This window comes from Hemitrygon akajei, chromosome 4 (genome assembly GCF_048418815.1).
Source record: "Hemitrygon akajei chromosome 4, sHemAka1.3, whole genome shotgun sequence".
Lineage (NCBI taxonomy): Eukaryota > Metazoa > Chordata > Chondrichthyes > Myliobatiformes > Dasyatidae > Hemitrygon > Hemitrygon akajei.
In genome coordinates, this window is record NC_133127.1 from 43931658 (window position 1) to 43954248 (window position 22591).

General features: G+C 39.6%; 1 protein-coding gene across 3 annotated transcripts in view; it reads right to left on the reverse strand.

Moving 5' to 3' along the window:
• Positions 1-22591, reverse strand: part of ccser1 (coiled-coil serine-rich protein 1) — a 1375213-nt gene that overhangs the window by 526128 nt on the left and 826494 nt on the right. The window lies entirely within an intron of this gene.

A 22591-nucleotide genomic window follows, 5' to 3' on the forward strand; every position in this document is an offset into this window, starting at 1 on the left:
TTGAGTTCAAGAGCCGTGAGGTAATGTTCCAGCTATACAAGACCTTAGTTAGACCCCACTTAGAATACTATGTTCAGTTCTGGTCAGCTCATTACAGGAAGGATGTGGATGCTATAGAGAGAATGCAGAGGAGACTTACAAGAATGTTATCCGGATTGGAGAGCATGCCTTATGAGAATAGTTTGAGTGAACTTGTCCACTTCTTGGAGCAACAGAGGATGAGAGGTGACCTGATAGAGTTGTATAAGCTGATAGGAGGCATTGATCGTGTGGATAGGCAGAGGCTTTTTCCCAGGGCTGAAACGGCTAACACAAGGGGGCATAGTTTTAAGGTGCTTGGAAGTAGGTACAAGGGGGATATCAGAGGTAAGTTTTTCACACAGAGAGTAGTGGGTGTGTGGAGTACACTACCAGTGGCAGTGATAGAGATGGATACAATAGGATCTTTTAAGAGACCCTTAGATAGGTACATGGAGCACAGAAAAACAGAGAGCTCTACGGTAGGGAAATTCTAGGCACCTTCTAGAGTAGGTTACATGGTCGGCACAACATTGTGGGCCGAAAGGCCTGTAATGTTCTGTAGATTTTCTATGTTCTATGTATTTGTATTAGTGAATCAAAGGCCTTGAAAAATGACCCGAAAGATGTAAAATCCGAAGTTTCTTGTGGCATCTGCTGAATTTAAGTAATTCTGAAGTCAAAAGATAGCATCAGAAATAGTGATCATGAAACTACTAAGCTTGTCATAATACAAAGTAAACTTAAGTTTATTGCTTATTATTAGAGAAGAAAATCTGCTATTCTTCTCCAGTTTAGCTCATCTGTGACTCCATACCAAGAGAATTTGGTTGCCATAAAAATGGCTGTTGAGTGGCTAAGGAAGTTCAAGACACCACACACTTCTGAAAAATTGAAAAGGAGGAATACTATTTTATACTTAATTATAAGGTGCTTATATTATTACTTACTCTGAAGGAGAACAATGATGAGACTAGGTTCGTAAGTATTCATCTTTGTTGTGGGTAAGTTTTTTAAAGTCAATTTCTTCCTTTGCTTGTATTGCCCCACGTTTCAGTGGATATTATATTTACAGAAAATTGTAAGGGAGTTTTCCTGTTGTGCATATGTGTTCAAGGACTGTAACAGTCAAATAAGAAAATGTCATTAGGGTTCCACTGTCTACATTCAAAAAGGTCACAAAGTCTGCCTCTCAGGAATGCAAAAACAAATGCCTTTTCTGAATTGTAGCATCTTTCAATAAAAAGCAAATGAGTGGCTAAAATCCCCCACTGCGAAACATTTAAAGTAATGACATTGCCACAGATGAAACACACTGCAAAACGCCAAAAGGAACAACTTAAAGTAAGCCTAGCCTTTCAATAATGATGCTGCACGGTCAAAGGATTAAGACAATTTTTCAAAATTAACATTGTCACAAATATCCATTACTCTGTTTACTGGGCTAATGTAGTCAGTGATCCACTCCAAAAACAACTAAAGGCTGAGATGACTCAGGTGAAATGATATGACCTATTGCTATGACCTGTCTCCTCAACCTGAACTTCAAATGGGTGCGGACAGGGAAGAATAAATTGGAATAGCTTGTGGTCACTGTTGGATGGCATTTAAATAACAGGTGTTTGGCAAAGATAGGGTGAGATAATGTGTGGAGATTGTAATTTATTGTATTTTACTTAGGGGCTACTTATGAGTTTGTGTGCATTGTTACAAATAATTACATTTTTAATGCCTGCAATGAATGCTTTCATAAAAAAAATGCATGTGCAATAAAGCTCCTCTGGGAGATTAATGAAAAATGTAATTCATCAGAGACAGAGGCTTTGTCTGTTTCATCTCTATCGTCCATCTTTTATAGTTTGCCTTTATTTTACTTCTGAAGGTTTTTCTTTCAAGACAAGTGATATTTCGAAAATAGTGTTAGCCATGGCTCATTGGCAACACTTCTGCCTCTGGGTCAGAAGCTTGCTGGTTTCAGTTTCTGTTCGAGAATTTTGAGCTCAAAAATATAGGCTAACATGCCTATGCAATAAGAAATAAGTCTTACTCTGGTGGAATGATATTTAATTCTATTAAATATGAGGTGATGTCCTTTTGGAGGATGATCGAGGGTATGTCCTACATAATGAATGGCAGAGTCCAGGAAATCAGGGGCTGACGAGAGTTTGGAATCAGAGGAAGGCAAGGCCACTGCAGGTTTGTCTGGCTGGGGTGAATTACAGAGATAGAGAAGAGCAAGTCCTTTGAGGGATTAGAACAAAAGGATGAAAACTTTAAATTTGAGCCATTGCTGGACATTTAAGGACAATTAAATTACTTGGTGGGAATTCCTCTTTTTTTTTAATCTTAGAATTTGGATTTGTTGTTATCTGGGAATACACTGTTTTTGATCATCTTCCCTGTGTGGTTATTTGGCAAAGTTACTGCACAACACACAACTAAACTATTGCAAAAGTATGAATTGACTTGCTGTTCAAATTTGTACTGCAACCTAGCAATCAAATAAAATCTTGTAAAGCATATCGCTCAACTGCATTTTTCAAAAGTCTTTATTGATTGACGATTGTATGAGCTGTAACTTACACAAAATCTTATCTTCCAGCTTGGCTGTATGCATCCGTAGTGACTGAATGAGTACTGAATCATTTGTGAGTACTCACTATATTCAATTAACCAGGATGATCCGAAAATGCCACACAGACAATTCTACCAAGGCTGTTTCTCAGGTCCTCACTATTTTACTATCTGACCTGCTTGCTACCATTGAACACGGGGAGGGGGGATTTGGGCCCAATGTAACAGTCTCTCAACACGTCACAGATGCATTGTTTACGGTAGTAACAAAAGTGGCATTCATTCCTTGAAAGAGAATGTATTGAAATGTTTGTACAGTTTGTACAGTAAATGTAGAGGGAGACATGTCCCCATAGTACATACTGAATAAATTATGAATAAACTTTATTTTTCTGGAGAAAAAGGTTTGCTGTATGATTTTCCAAGCTCTGGCAGTGATCTAACTAGATACTAATTTGCACAGCTCCTTGACATCCAGAATAAAAAGGGCCGCAACATTTAACCAAGCCAATTACCGTCCTATCAGCCTACATTTTTAATGCACACAGTTTTCATTTTAGGTTTCCACAATTCGTGATTCTTTCCTTGAAGTACGCATCACTAATTAATTTATTCATTGGGTTTAATAACAAAGGATGATGAATATTTATCACTGCATTAAATACTATGGGGGAATATTTGATGTGCTTCAGGCATGCTGCAAATCAAATTGGTGATATTAGTAAAATGCTAAATTAGCGAGTGAAAATGTATGTTTCTATGATGCACTGATATGGCTAGCATCAGAAGGCTTCAGGGTTCTGGCCAGTTGAGCTTTATAAGAATTACTAGTTTTTTTCAAAATACATGACTCGCTTTCTCATGTTTTTACATTCCTGCTGTCTGGTAGTAGTTCAGGCACCAAGTGTTTCCCCAAAGGAAGATCTGAGCACATGAATGATCTGCTCCCAGGTTGCTATTGTGTGTCACCTAGCAACCAGCCTTAAACTGACATTGTTAAGGCTAGCAATGGACTGCCAACTCATCTTCTTGGTAGCAATTGTGACACGGGCGTAGGAAGGTGATTCTCAGTCCTGTGGTAGAGTGATAGTAAATATGCTAATGTCGTCTGTTATAATGTAATGCCATCATCAAAAGCATAACACAAGTGCATCTGGCAGATGTTAATTTTCACTAAAGAGCTAGCTATGTGCTCTAAAGTCCTTTGTCTCTTACAGTTTACATGATGTGACACACAACAGCTCTGCAATAGTTATGAACGATAACACTGGATGATTCCCTCAAAAGCAGTTCAAAATAAAAATATGCAGTGTTTTCTCCAAAATGTGGGCATCATTGACAAGACTGGCATTTATTGGCAATGACAGCATATTTCTTCCTATAATCAATATGGTCAACCAGATGATTTTTTTCTCCTGTGAAAATCCGGCAGTGTCATGGACATTATTACTGACTTTGATTTTATTTTTATTTGCCAACTGCAGTGATGGAATTTAAATCCATGACTCTAGCCCTTGAGTCCAAGTAATTGAATCATGGATCCCATAATAAAACAAATACAGTGAATAACAGTGACAGATTAAGTAATGCTTATGGTCAAAGGGACTTACTGTCCTTGTGTATATGTCAGTGAAAGCTAGGTGTTTGTTGCAAATACTTAGGAATGCAAAAGGTTTATCAATCTTCATTACAAGATGGCTTGAGTACAGTAGTAAAGATTTCTTACTGCAATTATACAGGGCTTTCACAGAAGTTGTATGCTGGAATATTATGTAGCTTTGGTCTCCTTACTCAAGCAAGGATGTATTTGCCATTGACAGTGTGCAGGGAAGATCTACCAAACGAGAACTAGGTATGATGGGCTTGACATATGACCAGGTGAGGCATTTATTTTTTCTAATTTTTAAAAATAAAAGGAGATACAATGTCCCAGATTTCTTACAGGTTTCAATAAGTTGCTGGTTGCCAGGGAAAATGGAGGAGCTTAGAACAAGTGGGTCAAATATCAAACTAAAGAGTATGTAATCAGTAATAGCTTTAGGAGAAAGGTTAGCATAACACTTTGTAATGCAAGCTGTAAGATCAAGGTTCATTTCCCACATTATCTAAAAGGAGTTTGTACATTCTCCTTGGGTTTCCTTTGGGTGCTCCCAGTGCTCCCACATTCCAAAGACATACAAGTTAGGGTCAATAAATTGTGGCCATGTTAACTTAGCACTGGAAGCATGGTAACACTTGTGGGTTCTCACAGCACATCTCGAATTGTGTTGGTCATTGAAACAAACAATACATTTCACTGTATGTTTTGATGTAAATATGACAAATAAAACTTATCTTTAAAAAAGTAAATAAATCTTTCTCCAGAGGATGGTGAAACGTTGGAATTCTCTAACCCCAGAGAGTCTTGGTCATTCAGTTCTTTGAAAACCGGGATCAATAGCTTTGTAGAGAATTGAAGGACAGAATGGCAGTGCAGGAAAATACAACTTTCAAAGCTAAGCCATGACTTTGATGTATGGTGGAAGAGGTGAAAATGCCTTCTTCTGTTCACAATTGTTCCCATGTTCCTCTAGAAACTTCTTAAGGCCTAAAGAAAGAATCAATGAACTGAGTACACTGTCCAGATACCCAAGAAGTCCTGGATAATCAAATGCAAAGTTCCAAAGGAATAGCAACCGAATGCAAACTAATTGCTTGCATACATCACAAAATTAGGTTCTCATTTAAACATTTTAATTGTCAATACTGGAAGCCAAGCAGAAAGCATTTTTGACAGAGCTGTCAATATCAGGCTACGGAAATTGAGCCAATCTGTATAAATCAATACACACCTTTTTCCAAAGAGATAAGCATTGAACTGAAGAGAAAAATTCACGTTGTTTTGTGAAAATCAAAATAACATTAAGATTGGATTGCTTATAATTTTAATCACTACCCACAGATCATTCCTATCATTTCTCAAATTTCTTAATCAGAATGGATGAAGACAACTTTAAACATTGATAGGAACTCCACAGTTAACATTCAGCAAGTGAAATATTCTACACAGCAGCTTATAATTTCCTGAAGAGCACTGAAATACAGAAATTGTACAGCAGATCACGTAATAAAGACCACATGCTGACACATAAAACAGGAAATAAAAAAGTAATGAGAAGAACATTTGACAAGAGAGACATTAGATTAGCCTTAACTTGAATAATCAATAGTATTTAGATGTACTAACATATTCAGGCACTACAAATGACCCAACTATCCTGCTCCTTGGTACTGATAAGGAGCACTGCAACAACCCCCGTTTATACACAAGGGTTGTGATGGTGTAGCATCTCTTTTATTACACAAATGAATGCAATCCTTTTTCTCAATCGGAGCACACACTGGCTTTCACATCAAACAGTTCATGTTCTTGGAATATGGTTCTTGACATGAATGATGTAACAATGACAAATGCCCAGCATTCTTCAAGCACTTAATATTGGTCCCTTTTCTCAAAGTCCTGGCCAATACTCTCTGAAACAGCCCAGCAAACTAATCAGTTGTACCATAACCATGGTGTCAAACAGCTACTTCCCTTTGGTTATTGAACCAACATTTTTACTACCTCAGTATAGCAACAGTATAGACAGTCCTTTGACTGTCTTGCACGACAATGAATGTTTCTATTTGTAATGTGTTCTTTCTTGTATAGCTTTTGCATAATTTTTGTTTTTTTCTTTGCAAATGCTGTGTCTCTAATACTATTTGCCTGTGACGCTGCTGCCAATAAGTTATTCATTGCATCTGTGCAGATAGCACCTATGAGTATGTCAATAAACCCAAATTGACTTTTATTGATTTATTTTTATCTATTGAAATACAACCCGGAGAACACCCCACTGGCCCTTCAAGCCATGCCGCCCAGCAATCCCCCAAGTTAATGCTCACTTAACATGACAAATTACAATGACCAAGTAACCTACTAGCTGGTACATCTATGGAACGTGGGTGGAAACCGGAGCACCCGAAGGAAAGGACGTACAAACTCCTTACAGGCAGCGGCAGGAAACAAACGCAGGTCACTGGTAACGTAATCACTGTGCTAACCACTACGCTACTGTGCCACCCCACATCTCAGTTGAAAACTGAGAAAAGATATAATTGGTCTGCCCTGGCTTCAGATGCATAATAACCTTATGTGAATGTTTACCAAATTTATTAAGGAAATCTGTCATCTACCTTTGTTGTTGGGCTTAAACTCAAGAAGTCCAACTCAAATCCCAGGCACTATATTACAGCCTATAAAAAGCATTCACTACCCCACTCCCATTACCGCCTTTGAAAATGTTCATGGTTTATTGTTTTACAACATTGACATAGTGGATTTAATTTGGCTTTATTGACACTGATGAATAGAAAAGACTCTTATGTATCAAAGTGAAAACAAATTTCTCCAAATTGCTCTAAATTTATTACAATTATTAAACACAAAACAATTGATTGCATAGTTGCACACCTCTTTCAAGACAGTATTTAGCAGATGCACCTTTGGCAGCAATTCCAGCCTTGAGTCTGTGTAGATCAGTCTCTGTCAGCCATGCACATCTGGACACTGCAATTTCCCCCCCCCCCCATTCTTCTTTAGAAAACTGCTCAAGCTCTGTCAGGGATCATGAGTGAACAGCTCTTTCAAGTCCAGCTATAAATTCTCAATTGGATTGAAGTCTGGACTCTGACTTGGCCACTCCAGGACATTAACTTTGTTGTTTTTAAGCCATTACTGTGTAGTTTTGGCTTTATGCTTGGGGTCATTGTCTTGCTGGAAAACTAATTTCTCCCAAGTCGCAGTTCTCTTGCAGACTACATCAGGTTTTCCTAAAGAATTCCCCTGAATTTTGCTGCATTCATTTACCCTTTATTTTCACAGACCATCAAGAGCCTGCCACAGAGATGCATCCCCACAGCATGATGCAGTCATCACCAGGCTTCACGGTAGGGATGGTGAGTTTTAAATCATGTGCAGTGTTCGGCTTACACAAAAACATAGCGTTTAGTCTGATGGTCAAAAAGCTCAATTTTGGTTTTATCAGACCATAGAAGCTTTTTCTAGCCGACTTCAGAGTCTCCCACATGCCCTCTGGCAAACTCTAGCCGAGATTTCACGTGAGTTTTTTTTCCACAGAGGCTTTCTCTTTGCCTCTCTCCCATAAAGCTGTGACTGATGAAGCATCCAGGTAACACTTATTATATGTGCAGTCTCTCCCATCTCAGCCACTGTAGCTTGTAACTCCTCCAGAGTTGTCATAAGTCTCTCGGTGTCCTCTCTCACTAGTCTTCTTCCATGCTCACTCTGTTATTGAGGACGGCCTTCTCTAGGCAGATTTACAGCTGTGCCATATTATTTCCATTTCTTTATGATTGTCCGAACTGTACTCCAAGGGATATTCAAAGACTTGGAAATTTTTTTATATCCATCTCCTGACTTGTGCTTTTCAATAACCTTTTTGCGACAATGCTTGCAGTGTTCTTTTGTCTTCATGGTGTAGTTTTTGCCAGGATACTGACTCACCAGCAGCTGGACCTTCCAGATGCAGGTGCATTCTTACTACAATGAATTGAAACACTTTGACTGCACACAGGTGATCTCCATTTAACTAATTTTGTGACTTCTAAAACCAATTGGCTGTATCAGTGATGATTTGTTGTGTTATATTAAACGGGGTGAATACTGATGTAATCATTTTTTTATATTTGTAATTAATTGAGATCACTTTGTAAAGATCTGTTTTCACTTTGACACAAAAGAGTCTTTATCTGTTGATCAGTGTCAAAAAAAGGCCAAATTAAATCCACTGTGATTCAATATTGTAAAACAATAAAACATGAAAACTTCCAAGAGGGATGAATACTTATTATAGGGACTGTATGTTTACCCTCACTCATGAGCCAAACAATCCCGAACTGCAGGAAGTTTTGACTCTAACATAATTTGACCAGTAAATAATCCAACAGCAATGAAGTAGCAAAAGAGCTAAATGGTGTTAAGGAAGACTAAACCAGAGTCCTGGATAAGTACAGCACAGCAACAGGCCCTTTGGCCTATCTAGTCCATACCAAACCATTTAAATTGCCTCCTCCCTTCAACCTGCGCAGGGCCCTTAGCCCTTCATACCCCCATCATTCATGTACCTATTTAAAATTCTCTTAAACGTATGTACTACTTCCACTGGCAGCTCATTCCACACTCTCATGACTGTCTGAGTGAAGAAGTTTCCCCCCATGTTCCCCTTAAACTTTTCATCTTTCACTCTTAACCCATAACCTCTAGTTGAAGTCCCACCCAGCCTCTGTGGAAAAAGTCTAGACTGCAGGAAGATTCACTAGGAACATCATAGCGAATCCTAGTACTTTCAGTGGAACAGGCATACACTGTTTCAGATTATATTTTAAACCTGCCTCCTTCCCATTCACTCGGTGAATAACAAGGGTGTTTGACTTTATATACAATAACACAAGTGAAAACAACTCCCAAATTCCTGGAGTGAAGAATCTGTTGACTTTCTTTGGTGCTAGGCTGAAGTTGAAGAGAAGCTAGCTTTCAGAGTTAGGTATTATTGTGCAAAATGCAGCAGATATTCTATGTAATACAGAGGTAAGTTATGTTTGAAGAGTATATTAATTTGCAGTAAAACTGCTTGACAGTTTACAATGTAGAATTGCCCATTATTTGCAAATGTTTCAAATTATAAGCAGCAGTAGAAGGAACATTTAGAAACTGTTCTATTGAAAACCAATCAAAAAGTGTTTAGATCTAGTATATATAGGTTATGTCACATCTCAGAAGATGCTGAATAGTGGTTTAAAGTGATTAACTGCTTCTTTACTTTTTTCTTCAGAATATATGTAACTTTTGTCTCTTCAAATTATCCACATACATGTCTACTTCTTGCATTTAAGTCAAGTCACTTTTATTGTTATTTCGACCATAACTGCTGGTACAGTACACAGTAAAAATGAGACAACGTTTTTCAGGACCATGGTTTACATGACACAGTACAAAAACTAGACTGAACTACGTAAAAAAAAACACAGAGAAAGCTACACTAGACTACAGACCTACACTGGCTGCATAAAGTCCACAAAAACAGTGCAGGCATTACAATAAATAATAAACAGGACAGTAGGGCAAGGTGTCAGTCCAGGCTCTGAGTATTGAAGAGTCTGATTGCTTGGGGGAAGAAACTGTTACATAGTCTGGTCGTGAGAGCCCGAATGCTTCGGAGCCTTTTCCCAGACGGCAAGAGGGAGAAGAGTTTGTATGAGGGGTGCATGGGGCCCTTCATAATGCTGTTTCCTTTGCGGATGCAGCGTGTAGTGTAAATGTCCGTGATGGCTGGAAGAGAGACCCTGATGATCTTCTCAGCTGACCTCACTATCCACTGCAGGGTCTTGTGATCCGAGATGGTGCAATTTCCGAACAGGCAGTGATGCAGTTGCTCAGGACGCTCTCAATACAACCCCTGTATAATGTGATGAGGATGGGGGGTGGGAGATGGACTTTCCTCAGCCTTCGCAGAAAGTAGAGACGCTGCTGGGTTTTCTTTGCTATGGAGCTGGTTTTGAGGGACCAGGTGAGATTCTCCATCAGGTGAACACCAAGAAATTTGGTGCTCTTAACGATCTCTACCGAGGAGCCTTCGATGTTTGATGCACCATCAATAACTCACTCTGAGACGTAAGAAGCGAGATATCGACTTTTATTGACTGGAAGAATGAACAACACTACATCCTGGAGAATGAGGACGGGCTCAGGCCTCAATCGCCTTTATACAGGGGTCTGTGGGAGGAGCCACAGGAATAGTCCAGACAGGTATATGTAGTTACCCACAATGTTCAGCGGGGAGTCATCACTCTGTGCCCTCCTGAAGTCAACAACCATCTCTTTTGTTTTGTTCACATTAAGAGACAGGTTGTTGGCTCTGCACCAGTCCGTTAGCCGCTGCACCTCCTCTCTGTAAGCTGACTCGTCGTTCTTGCTGATGAGACCCACCACAGTCGTGTCATCGGCAAACTTGATGATGTGATTCGGGCTGTGTGTTGCAGCACAGTTGTGGGTCAGTAAAGTGAACAGCAGTGGACTGAGCACGCAACCCTGGGGAGCCCCTGTGCTCAGTGTGATGGTGTTGGAGATGCTGCTCCCGATCCGGACTGACTGAGGTCTCCCAGTCAGGAAGTCTAGGATCCAGTTGCAGAGGGAGGAGTTCAGGCCCAGTAGGCTCAGCTTTCCAATCAATTTCAGAGGGATGACTGTGTTGAATGCTGAACTGAGGCCTATGAACAGCATCCAAATGTATAGTTTACTGAACAGCTGAACATTACCACCCCCTCTGCATGAGGTTCTGAACATTGTTAACAATTCTTCCAATAAAGGCCCAATATTATCTTGTTTCTTTTCTATATACTCTGCTTTTGTTAGTATAAGCAAAGATGTAAATCTTTCAGAAATCCTGCAAACTTTCAAGTGAAACTCGCTGAGATGATGAGGTTGATTTATGTACATATAAGCACAGAACAAACCTTTCAGCCCACTATGTCTGTGCAGATTATCAGTACCCATCTCCTTTACCAGCACTTGCCCGAGGAATGGGGGAATAGAGCAAGGGAGGAAAAGATAGGCATCAGGAAGGGAGGGAGGATCAAGCAATGAGAAAAGTTAGAAGAAAAAGCAGGAAAGAAGTGAGGGAAGGAGAGAAAAAGAGGGAGTGGGTGAGAGTAAAGTCTCGGCTGAATTTATATCGTACCTCATGTCTCCAAGTGTTTTACAAGTAAATATTTCTGAATTTTAGTCATTGTTATACTGTTAAAACATGGCACCAAGTTAAACAAAACAGGTTCCTATTAACGCACAGCGATAGTGGGCAGATCAGCTATTTTATGAGTATAATTGATTGAAGGGTAAACTTTGGCTAGATCACTTCTGAAAATTCCACCATCCTTTTCCAAAGCAGTATCATGATATGGTTAGCTTCCTTTTGAGAGAGCAGTCAGGGCCTCCTGCAACATCTCACTCAAAGGACTCCCTCAGTGGTTCACTCGAATCTCTAGCGTGGAGTTTAAACCAATAACTACATCCATTGCACATAGAAGAATGAGAGTAAGTCTATAAATTCTATAAATTTATCAATGACACCACTGTTGTTGGCAGAAACTCCAGAGGTGATCAGGCAGCATACAGGAATGACATAGATCAGCTGGTTGAGTGGAGTCACAACAACAACTTCATACTCAACATCGTCAAGACTAAAGGATCATGTTTCTATCATTGGGGAAGAGGTACGAGAGTTTGAAGACCACATCTAACATTTTAAGAAACACAAAGTACACTGCTGATGTTGTGGTCAAATCAGCACGTACAAACAAGCTGGAGTAACTCAGCAGGTTGGGCAGCATCCGTTGAAACGAGCCGTCAACGCTTCGGGCTGAGACCAACGAAGGGTCTTGACGAAGAGTCTTGGCCCAAAACGATGACAGCTCGTTTCAATGGATGCTGCCCGACCTGCTGAGTCCCTCCAGCTTGTTTGTACATGTTAATATTTTAGGAGCAGCTTCTTCCCTTCAACCATCAGATTTCTGAATGGCCCATGAACACTACTTTGCTATTCATCTTTTGTACTTTTCATTCAGTTTTGTAACTGAGAACAATATTTATGTACGGCTGTGGCAAAACAACAAATTTCACCTGATTCTGGTCGACAGTGAGCAGCCATTGCTACCATAATGTCGCATGGCCAACTATCTTCTATTAACATAAACCTACTTCCGCCATTCATAGAGGTTACCCTCTTGCATGTCCCCAACCAATGTCTATTGTCAGGATATGGTGAAAACTAATGACTGAGTTAAAGACTCAGAGAGAAGACCCAGGTTCAAACCTCAGCGTGGCATAATATTTGCTGGCCGTTTCCCCTGTGGTGCAGAATACATTTACGATCCATTTTAAGATCTGTTGGTAATGATTTGAGTCTCAGAAGCGAGGCGACCTAGATACAATTAGCACCTGAGGTGAGATATATATGGCACACCCCGCAGACTTTCACGCCATATGTGGTTTATGCCTTAATAAAAATAAAACTAGTTTGTTAAATAATTAGATCAAATTGATCTGATATACAGGTGCTAACATTTAGTTTAATAGACAATGTTATCACTGTGATTTGTTTTCACTTTACCTCTGGTCTGAGTGAATCCAATTAGTTTAATGATTTTTGTGTGCTCTGAAACCTGCCGGACTATAACCACCTTAACAAAATAAATTCAGAAGTAGAAGACTAAAGAGTGCATTCTCCCCTAATAATTAACGTAATAAACAGAAGGCAATGTTTTCTGCCTTGTTCATTCATCCAGCTAGTTGATCCCCAGAGACATGAAGACAATGTTTTTACCATTAACCAAGTACCCCTGTAACACAACTTGAAGCAATGACATCTGAATTGGTATTACTGGGGTTTCTTGTTATCTCACTGTCATCTGAGTTAGACGAACCTGTATTCAATCATCGTTTGAGCTCCAAAATGTCAAGCTGACCCTTTCTGTGCAGTTCTAGGAGTATACTGAACTGCCAGAGGTAGTATCTTTCAGAAGAAATGTTAATCTGCTCTCTGTCCTGTTTGAGAGACATAAAATTTCCCAAGGTGGAATAGAAACAGGAATAAGCCACGACGCTCTGACAACACAAAAGTTTGCAGATGCTGCAATCCGGAGCAACAATGCACTAGAGGAACCCAATGTTTCAAGCAGTACCTGTGGGAGTAAAGTAATTGTCGATGTTTCGGGTCAAACCCCTGCATCAGAACTGACGTAAGAGACCGCAAATGCAAAAAAACACACAGTGCTGGAGGAATTTAGCAGGTCAGGCAGCATTGTGAAGGCAGAGGATGGCTGAAAGATCAAGGCGTGACCTTGTACCCAGACTGAATGTGGAGAGGGAAGAGAGCCAGTATTCAGGGGTGAGGGGGTGGAATAAAAGGGTGTGAGACAAGGCCTGTGGATGATAGGTGGAACAGGTGAGGAGAGCAATGATGGGCAGATGAACACCAGGTGGGGGATGTGGGAATAGGGAAGGAACTGACACAGGTTCAAGATATAAGATTGCTTAAAGTAATTATCTGGGCACAAGTGTAAGGAGAAACGTTACTCCAGATTTGATTGTAAGATAGATAGATAGGCAAATACTTTACTGATCCCAAAGGAAACTATAGTGCCAGAGCAGCATTACGAGTGCACAAATATACAAATATTAGAAGAGAAGAAAGAAAGAATACAAAAAATAAGTTACCTTAAATATAAGATTTACAAGTCATAGATTACAATATTTAAAGATCTCCAAGTTCCTGATAAGGTGGCAGTGCAAGAATTACAGTAATATTATACAGTAATGGATTCACACTGTCCAGATAAGAAATGATGGTATTATTGCATAGTGTTGGGCATGTGTCTGCAATAGTAGGGTGTGCAAAAATAGAGATTAATAACAGTTTAACAAGAGGGGGTCATCACTTCCCCAGCTATAGATTGACTCATTATGAGCTTAATGGCCAGGGGTAAGAATGTAGTGCTCTTTGGAGCAGCACAGTTGCCTTAGTCTAATACTAAAAGTGCTCCTCCGTTCAACTAAGGAGGCATGCAGAGAGTGAGAAATATTGTCCAGAATTGCCAGGATTATCCAGAGGGTCCTTTGGTCTATCACACCCTTCAGTATGTAGCACAAAAAAACCCACAAAAGATAAAGAACACAATAACAAGAAAAACCAGAAAATAAATATAAATACACAAGATAGCTTATATACCTAAGTGAGATGATAAGTGAAGAAAACAAATAAATATAGTTTCTGGAATCTGATGAGAAAGTGAAAACATATCAGGGAGAAACAATAGGCATATGAATTCAGGTGGAGCAAGGCATAGGTGTCTCATTCAGTTAATTGTGTGTGTGATGGGAAGATGGAACCAGATGGGAGTGAGGACAAAAGACCCAGTGGGTTGTGAAGGCACATGATTGTCCTTATTGTAACTCCAACTTCCCATCCATTCCAAACAGCTTTGAACCTTTTCCTCAACAAGAGTCTATTTGTTTTGCCTTAAAAATATTCATCGATTCTGCTCCCACCATGTTCTGAAGAAGAGTCTTGAAGACTGAAGAGCCTCCAAGAGGAATACGTCACCTCATCTCCATTTTCAATGCATGACCACATATTTCTATCAGTGATGCAGAATTCAAAATTCACCCTCTAAAGTAAACAACCTCTTCAGAATCAGGTTTATTATCACCAGCAGGTGACGTGAAATTTGTTAACTTGGCAGCAGCGGTTCAATGCAATACATAATACAGAAGAGGAAAAAAATAAAATAATAAATAAATAAATTACAGTATACATATACTGAACAGATTAAAAATTATGCAAAAAAAACAGAAATAACATATATTAAAAAAGTGAGGTGATGTTCATGGTTTTAATGGCCATTTAGGAATCAGATGGCTGAGGGGAAGAAGCTGTTCCTGAATCACTGAGTGAGTGCCTTCAGGATTCTGTACCTCCTACCTGATGGTCACAGCGAGAAAAGGGTGATAGGCAAGTTGCAGTGGATCCTGGTGCTCGCTGAGGCAAGAGTTCAGCCTGGTCATGACCAACTTCTCAAAGCACCTCATCACTGTAGATATGAGTGTTACCAGTCGATAGTCATTAAGGCAGATTGAATTATTCTTCTTAGGCACTGGTATAACTGTTGTCTTCATAAAGCAAGTGGGAACTTACTCCTATAGCAGTGAGAGGTTGAAAATGGCCTTGAACACTCCAGGTACCAGGTACTCCATCAGGACCTTCCGCCTAGCAAGGGTACAACCTCTTCAAAGACAGCCCAACATCAGCCTCTGATACAGAGATCACAGGGTCACTGATCATCATCACTTCATCAAAATCCCTCGGGATCATAAATGGTTCAATCAAGTCTCCACTCCAAAATGCACAAGACCATACTTCAAGTTCCTATTCCTCATTTTTTTTCTGGTTTTGAAGAAGAATCATAATATGGAAGTAGGATTCATCCCAATATAGCCACAATCCGCTAATGGAATCAGAGTAGATTGATAAAAGGTTTGGTAAGGATGTGTTGGCCCAAAGGACATGTTTAGATGCTGTATGACTCAAAGCATCTTGAGGAGGATATAATATGCTTTATCCAAGTTTATTTTCACCCCTCAATCAATATTTTTATTTTAGACAAAATATTGCTACTTGTGGGAACAAACTTGCTGTGCATTCCAATACTCTAACGTACTTTGGAATGTTTTGAAAGGGAACAGAAATACACTGTAAAAAAGCAAGTCATTTATATTATCATGAAACATGGCTCAGAAGTTAATGTGTCAAATTTCAGACTGTATACCGTTTTGGTTGTGGAGGGGGATTCAGTAGTTAACTTGAATATGAGGAATGTAATGATATTTAAATTGAAATGAAACCTCAAGATAGGAAATCAAAAAATGTCTAAAAATATAAAATTGTTACAATGCTGATTGGCTTTGATGATTGATACTTTAAGAGTCAAATTGTATGAAACTGAGCCCTCCCTGACCTTTGAGTAGCTGATTTTACACTAATCAAATTTTATCTTCTGCATATTCCACTACCACCCACATGCATTTTAGAGGAAATTTTCAGTGCTCAATTAGCCTCGGGATGTGGGAAGTAGCTAGAGAACCCACATGGTCACAGAATGAACTTACAAAGTCAAAACAAACAGCACGTGAGGTCAGCACTGAACTGGATTCATTAGGTTGTGAGGAGCCAACTCTACCATCTTTGCCACAGTGAAGAAATAAAATACATTTGCTTCACACAAGCAAAAAAAAAAATCAAGGTACAGACTGTCATCATCAAAATGAATAAAGGAACAGGCTCAATGGCCTGAATAACCTCCTCCTGCTCCTAGATTCTACTGCAAGGAAACAACATTTATACTTCAAGAGAAAGAGGACTTAATGTTGAACACATTCAGGTAAGTTTGGAGATATAATAGAGCAGGAGAAATTGGAGGTCCATCGTGTTACCGTCTCAATTCTTTTTCCAGTGGTAATCGGTTTATTGTTGCTACATATACCAAGATATTGTGAAAAAACATTGTTTTGTGTGACATTCAGAGAGCGCAACATAAACAAAAATGCATCAATTTAGTAGAAAATCGAAAGAAAAAATGCACAATATAGTGTTACAGTTAAAGAAAAAGTGCAGTACAAGAAGCCATAAAAAATGAATGGGTCTTGATGAGGTAGATTGAGAGAGCAAGAGCTAACTTTTATCATACAGGAGGTCAGTTTAAGAGTCATAACTGAAAGAAGCCATCTTTAAACATGGTGGTGCCTGTTTTCAAGATATAAATCATCTACCCAATATAAGAATAACCGTAGTCCTTGATTATGTTGGCACATTCCCAAAGCAGGATGTGCAGTCAGTGTTATTGTGGGGGAGGCTGAGGTCAATGGCAGCCTGCTGCACCAGAACTCATGGTGTACTGATATTTGAGGCAGCGGCAGGGGTGGAATTATGTTTGGGTCACGTCCGCTTCAGCGGAGTTTCCATCTCTGCTGCCCAACTATCAAGCAACCTTTCTTGTTTCTTGCATCTCTTCTACAGCCATCCTTAATTTTTGGAACCATGCATTTTTTTGATGTGCCCCATCATTTTATCTGACGTTTATTGTGTCTCTCCCATACACCGTTCCCCTTGATCTCTCAAATCACTGCCCAATCCCCCACAATTTACCCATTCCTTTACATTTCTGAGTAACTGCTCTGCATAAATTAATTGTTGCATTGCAATAATGAGGAGCATCTGTGAATGCCCTCTGGGAGTCCTCAAGAGCTCAGAATTAGAAGTTGTTCCTTTATGTGTTGACCCAGAAGATGCCCTGCATTAACTGTCCTTTGTGTGCAGCCTACAAACTTCAACAGCAAACGGATTAGCCTCCAGCTAGCCAGTTGTTGAAGTCATTGTTCATGATGGAGCTGAACAGATTTTTAACCAGATTAATGTTGTCCATGGTAAGAATAATTATGCATAAGACAGATGAGACTGCGGTGTAGATATATTTTCTGATGATGTTTTCTTCATTAGTGCTGTGGAGATGAAGAAAAATAAATCGTGTTCGTCTCTGTGATTTACTATTCACTGATGGCCGAGGTTTTAGAATGGTGCTGGAAGAGTGTGTGCATAACACTTACATTAATAGTGACTGTAAATCAGTTCAGTTCCTTAATACATGAGCTTTAGTGCCACATTTACCTTGCTATTATCATGAATATAGCAGTAACACTCAAATATATATCTGCCTGCACATTCTGCCCAGTCTTCATCATATTCTAAAACTTCTCTGAAACCATTATGAGGATTGTTCCACTGCAGACAAAGTTTAGCAAGTGTTGCAGCACATCCATTGCACATATTTGTCCAATACCAAGCTCCAAGATACCTAATAAATGGAAATGTCATGCAGTCCAAAATTGATCACAGCTTCTTTGGTACCTTTTGAATGCCCAAAATTCTTTCACCAAGAATGAAAAGCTGCAAGTACTGTTGTAATGTAGAGACAACAGCAGCTGTCAACATCAGAATCCCATGAACTGCTTGACAGTCCATTACCAGCTTCCAGTCTCCTTACATTTTAATAATCCATCCCATGAGTACCTCACTGTCTTGATTTCTTACATTGCTCCAAAGATGAATGCTCAAGAAATAGAATATCAACTTCCAGCCCATGATGATCCTGTGATTTCAGTCTCTGAGGCTAATGTGCAAGCAGCCTATAGGTGGTTGAACCCACAAAAAGCATTTGGCTCAGACTGGGTACCCGGCCAAGTACTAACGACCTGTTCTAAGTGGCTGGTGTGTTCACTGAGATCTTTAACCTCTTGCTTCAGCAGTATGAGGTACCGACCTGCTTCAAGCATTATCAATTATACTGGTGCCTCAATGAATATTGTCCAGAAGCACTAACATCCACCGTGATGAAGTACTTTGAGAGGTTGGTAATGAAACACATCAACTCCTGCCTGAGAAGTGACATGCATCAGCTGCAATTTGAGTCCCAAAGCAGCAGGTCCACAGCAGCTTATTGGCTCTTCACTCAATCCTGGAACATCTAGATAGCAAAGATGTATACATCCAGATGCTCCTTATCGAAAACAGCTCAGCATTCAATATCATTGTTTCCTCAAAACTAATCAATGAGCTTCAAGACCTTGGCCTCAATACTTATTTGTGCAATTGGACCCTCAATTTCCTTACTTGCAGACCCCAATTAGTTCAGATTGGCAAGAACATCTCCTCCACGATCTCCTTCTGCAGAGGTGCACCACAAGGCTGTTTGCTTAGCCCCCGGCTCTATTTGCTTTACACAATTCCATATTCAAGCTTTCTGATGAAACCACTATCATTGGCCGAATCAAAGGTGGTGTCAAATCAGCATTTATGGAGGAGATTGAAAATCTGGCTGAGTGGTGCCATAACAACCTTATACTCAGTGTCAGCAAGACCAAGGTACTGATTATTGACTTCAGGATTAGGAAACTAGAGGTCTATGAGCCAGTCATTATAAGAGGATTAGAGTTGGAGAGGGTCAGCAACTTTGAATTCCTCAGTGTTACCATTTCAGAGGGCCTGTGCTGGATGCAACGCATGGGTGCAATTGCGAAGAAGGCACAGCAGCACTTACACTTCCTTCGGAGTTTATGAAGATATGGCATGACATTTAAAATTTTGAAAAACTTCTATGGTGGAGAGTATATTGACTGGCTGCATCACAGCTTGGTATGGAAACACCAATGCCCTTGAATGGAAATTCCAACAAAAAGTAGTAGATTTGGCCTAATCCATCACGGGTAAAGCCCTCCACACCATTGCACACATATACATAAAAGGAAGTCGCAGGAAAGCAGCACCCATCATCAGGGACTCCCACCACCCTGGACATACTACCCTCTCACTTCTGCCGTCAGGAAGGTGGTACTGCAACCTCAGGACTCACATCATCAGGTTCAAGAACTACTACCCCTTAACCATCAGGCTCTTGAATCAAAGGTGATATCTGCCACATCATTGTAAAGTTGCCACAACTGTGGACTTACCTTTAAGGACTCTTCATCTCATGTTCTCAACATTTATTGCTTATTTATTTATTATTATTTCTTTCTTTTTGTATGTGCACAATTTCTTGTCTTTTGCACACTGGTTGAACACCCAAGTAGGTGCGGTCTTTCACTGAATCTATTCTGGTTATTATTCTATTTATTATGGATTTCTTGAGTATGCCTACAAGAAAATAAATTTCAGGGCTGCATTTGGTAACGTGTGTACTCTAACAATAAATTGACTTTGAACTTTGAAATTTAACTCACTGTGAATGAAAAATTCAATAGTGAATCGATATTTCAGAAATAGTCTTTCTAGCATATTTCATGTACTTCCAATGTTCACATTTCTTTTTCTCTCTTTTCTGATGATTTCAAATTTTGTCCTACATATTTCTTTCTCATTCACGCTTTTTGTAAATCACCTTTGTCTCCCAGTGTCACTCGTGTCATTCACTCTCACTCTGAATTATTCACTGCTCACTTCTTCAATAACTTTAAAAAAATTTAATCATTAACTTTACCCACTTCTGAAGGTAGGTCATCAAATTAAAATTTTTACCCTGCGCTTTCTCTAGAGATATGGCCTGACCTGCTGAGTGTTTCAAGCTCTCGTCTGGCTTTATTTCAGATGTCCAGCAGCTGCAGATTTTTGCTCACATGTTTCTGAAATGTGGTAATGCAGGAGACCTGTCAGTTACTCTGCACACACTAAGATTCTACAAGCAGCAATGTGACACAACAAATAAATTGTTTTAGTGTTGCAGGTTGAAGGGAAACTGTTGACCAGATTACTGAGGAAAACAGCTGTCTTCCTTAATGACATGTAACCCGCTATTCCCATTTATTCCCACACTATTCAACATGTTACTCAGAAAAACAACACTTCGATTATTATCATACCTCCTGGGATTTTCCTAAACTTTTCTTGAACACATACTGTATCACTACGGTGTAGTTTGACTGCCTTCTGAAACAGATTTCAGAAATCACCCTGTTTAAAATTGCTCTTCATGCACAGTGCGATAGTCTTAGGCACATACATACACAGTTAGACTTCTGCACAGTACTGCATTTGTCAACATGAAGCAGAGAGCGCGTTTGTAAATCTGGTGGGAGCTAAGGATGTTGGGAATGACAAGGGTGGAGCACCAGAGAAGGAGTGTGGCAGAGAAGAAGTGCCAGGGGCCGGGGCCAGATGCGGGTGGGGGGGGGGGTGGATGATGAATGCAGTTGCAGAGACACCCAGCCATGAGACACCAACCAGTTTTCTGATCTGGAAGGCAAAACTACCTCCACTGACACAAGATGCATGATACACTTTCAAGTTCCAGAATGTGCTCTCTCCCAATGTAATTTGCTGCTCAAAAAACATGATCCATCAATTATAAAGGCTGGTGGAAAGGGACGTATATGTGTAAGTATGTTGTGACACCACATATCCCAGCCCAGAAAATGATTGAGTAATTTTCACATCAATCACATTTGGAGTTCACACCCACACAGAGTGACTGGGATTGACTTTATGTATGTAATTTAATTATATAAATATCCAATATGCACTCTGTCACAATGCACGAATAGTCCTCTTCTTACAGGGAAGCTTGCCTGCAGTTTCCACCATACTGTTTGCAGTTCGTCATACATAATTTTTATCCCATCCCCTTGCAGATAGTGTCAATGCTCACTCTGTTTACTGACTCACTCAAAAGTACAGGGAATCCACAAAGACATGCTTTTTCGATAGTAACACATTGATTACGGCTGGAATGAACAGCCAAATGGTCTTTGTCTGTGTGCACATAATATTACGCTGCAGGCAAAAACTGCAACAAGTCCGTCAGAAGCCCTGATTATTGCAACAACACATTTAACAGAGTGGAACATCCCAAGGCAACCTGCCAATTTATAACGCTCAGGATTGATATTTAAAGTTATGAGTATGTACTGTACATCCAGTCGTTGTTCATAAGTAAAACAATTTTACACCATTGAAAGTATGCACATGCGTACTGTTAGTAATGAGTATTATATGTAATTATATGCTGTAAAATATAAGATAGTTCTTCTAGTTTGTAAGTAATACTGTGCACCACCTAGTAATTGGTCTTGTGGTGTGAATGTGCCAGCTAACATAATATCATATCAAAATAAAGTGAAAAACCACTGGTTAGAAAGATATTGATGCAGATTCAATGGGGCAAATGTTTTTTTTTGCAAGCTGTGATATTATGTATTGATTGATCCTAGCTCCAGGCATGATGAGGGATTGAACAGAGCATTAAGTTGTTTTCATCAGCAGAAGGTGAGTCAGCTATGTTTCTCTCCAATAAAACCTACAAATGCAGGAAGAAAGAGGACAGGGAATCTACAAAAACATGCCTTTTTGATAGATACCCATTGATTCCTGCTGGAATGTACAACCAAATGGACTTTGCGTGTGAGCCAGACTGACCCAGTTTAATGTCACTACTTCTATTGATGAAAATCCATATCAGCTTGTTATCAGACTTGTGAGCATGTATCCCACCTGGTGTTAGGTTTCATTAGAGAAAGAGATAAAGAACTCTGCTTATTAGCATCTCGGCCCAGCTGGCTAATTGTGATCTTTTAAATGTCTAATAAACATTGTCAAGAATATTCTGTAAAACAAAGAGGATTCTTTGGCCTATTTATTCAAAATTCAGAGGTACCATAGAAACTGTGTCACAAGGCTCATAAATAGCACATTAATCAATGCGGCAAGACAACCGGCCATGGTGTTTCTGCCACAGATGCGACTCCTTCCTATTGTGGCAGAAGCTTCAAGTTTTTGAAAATACAGTAAACATTTCAGGT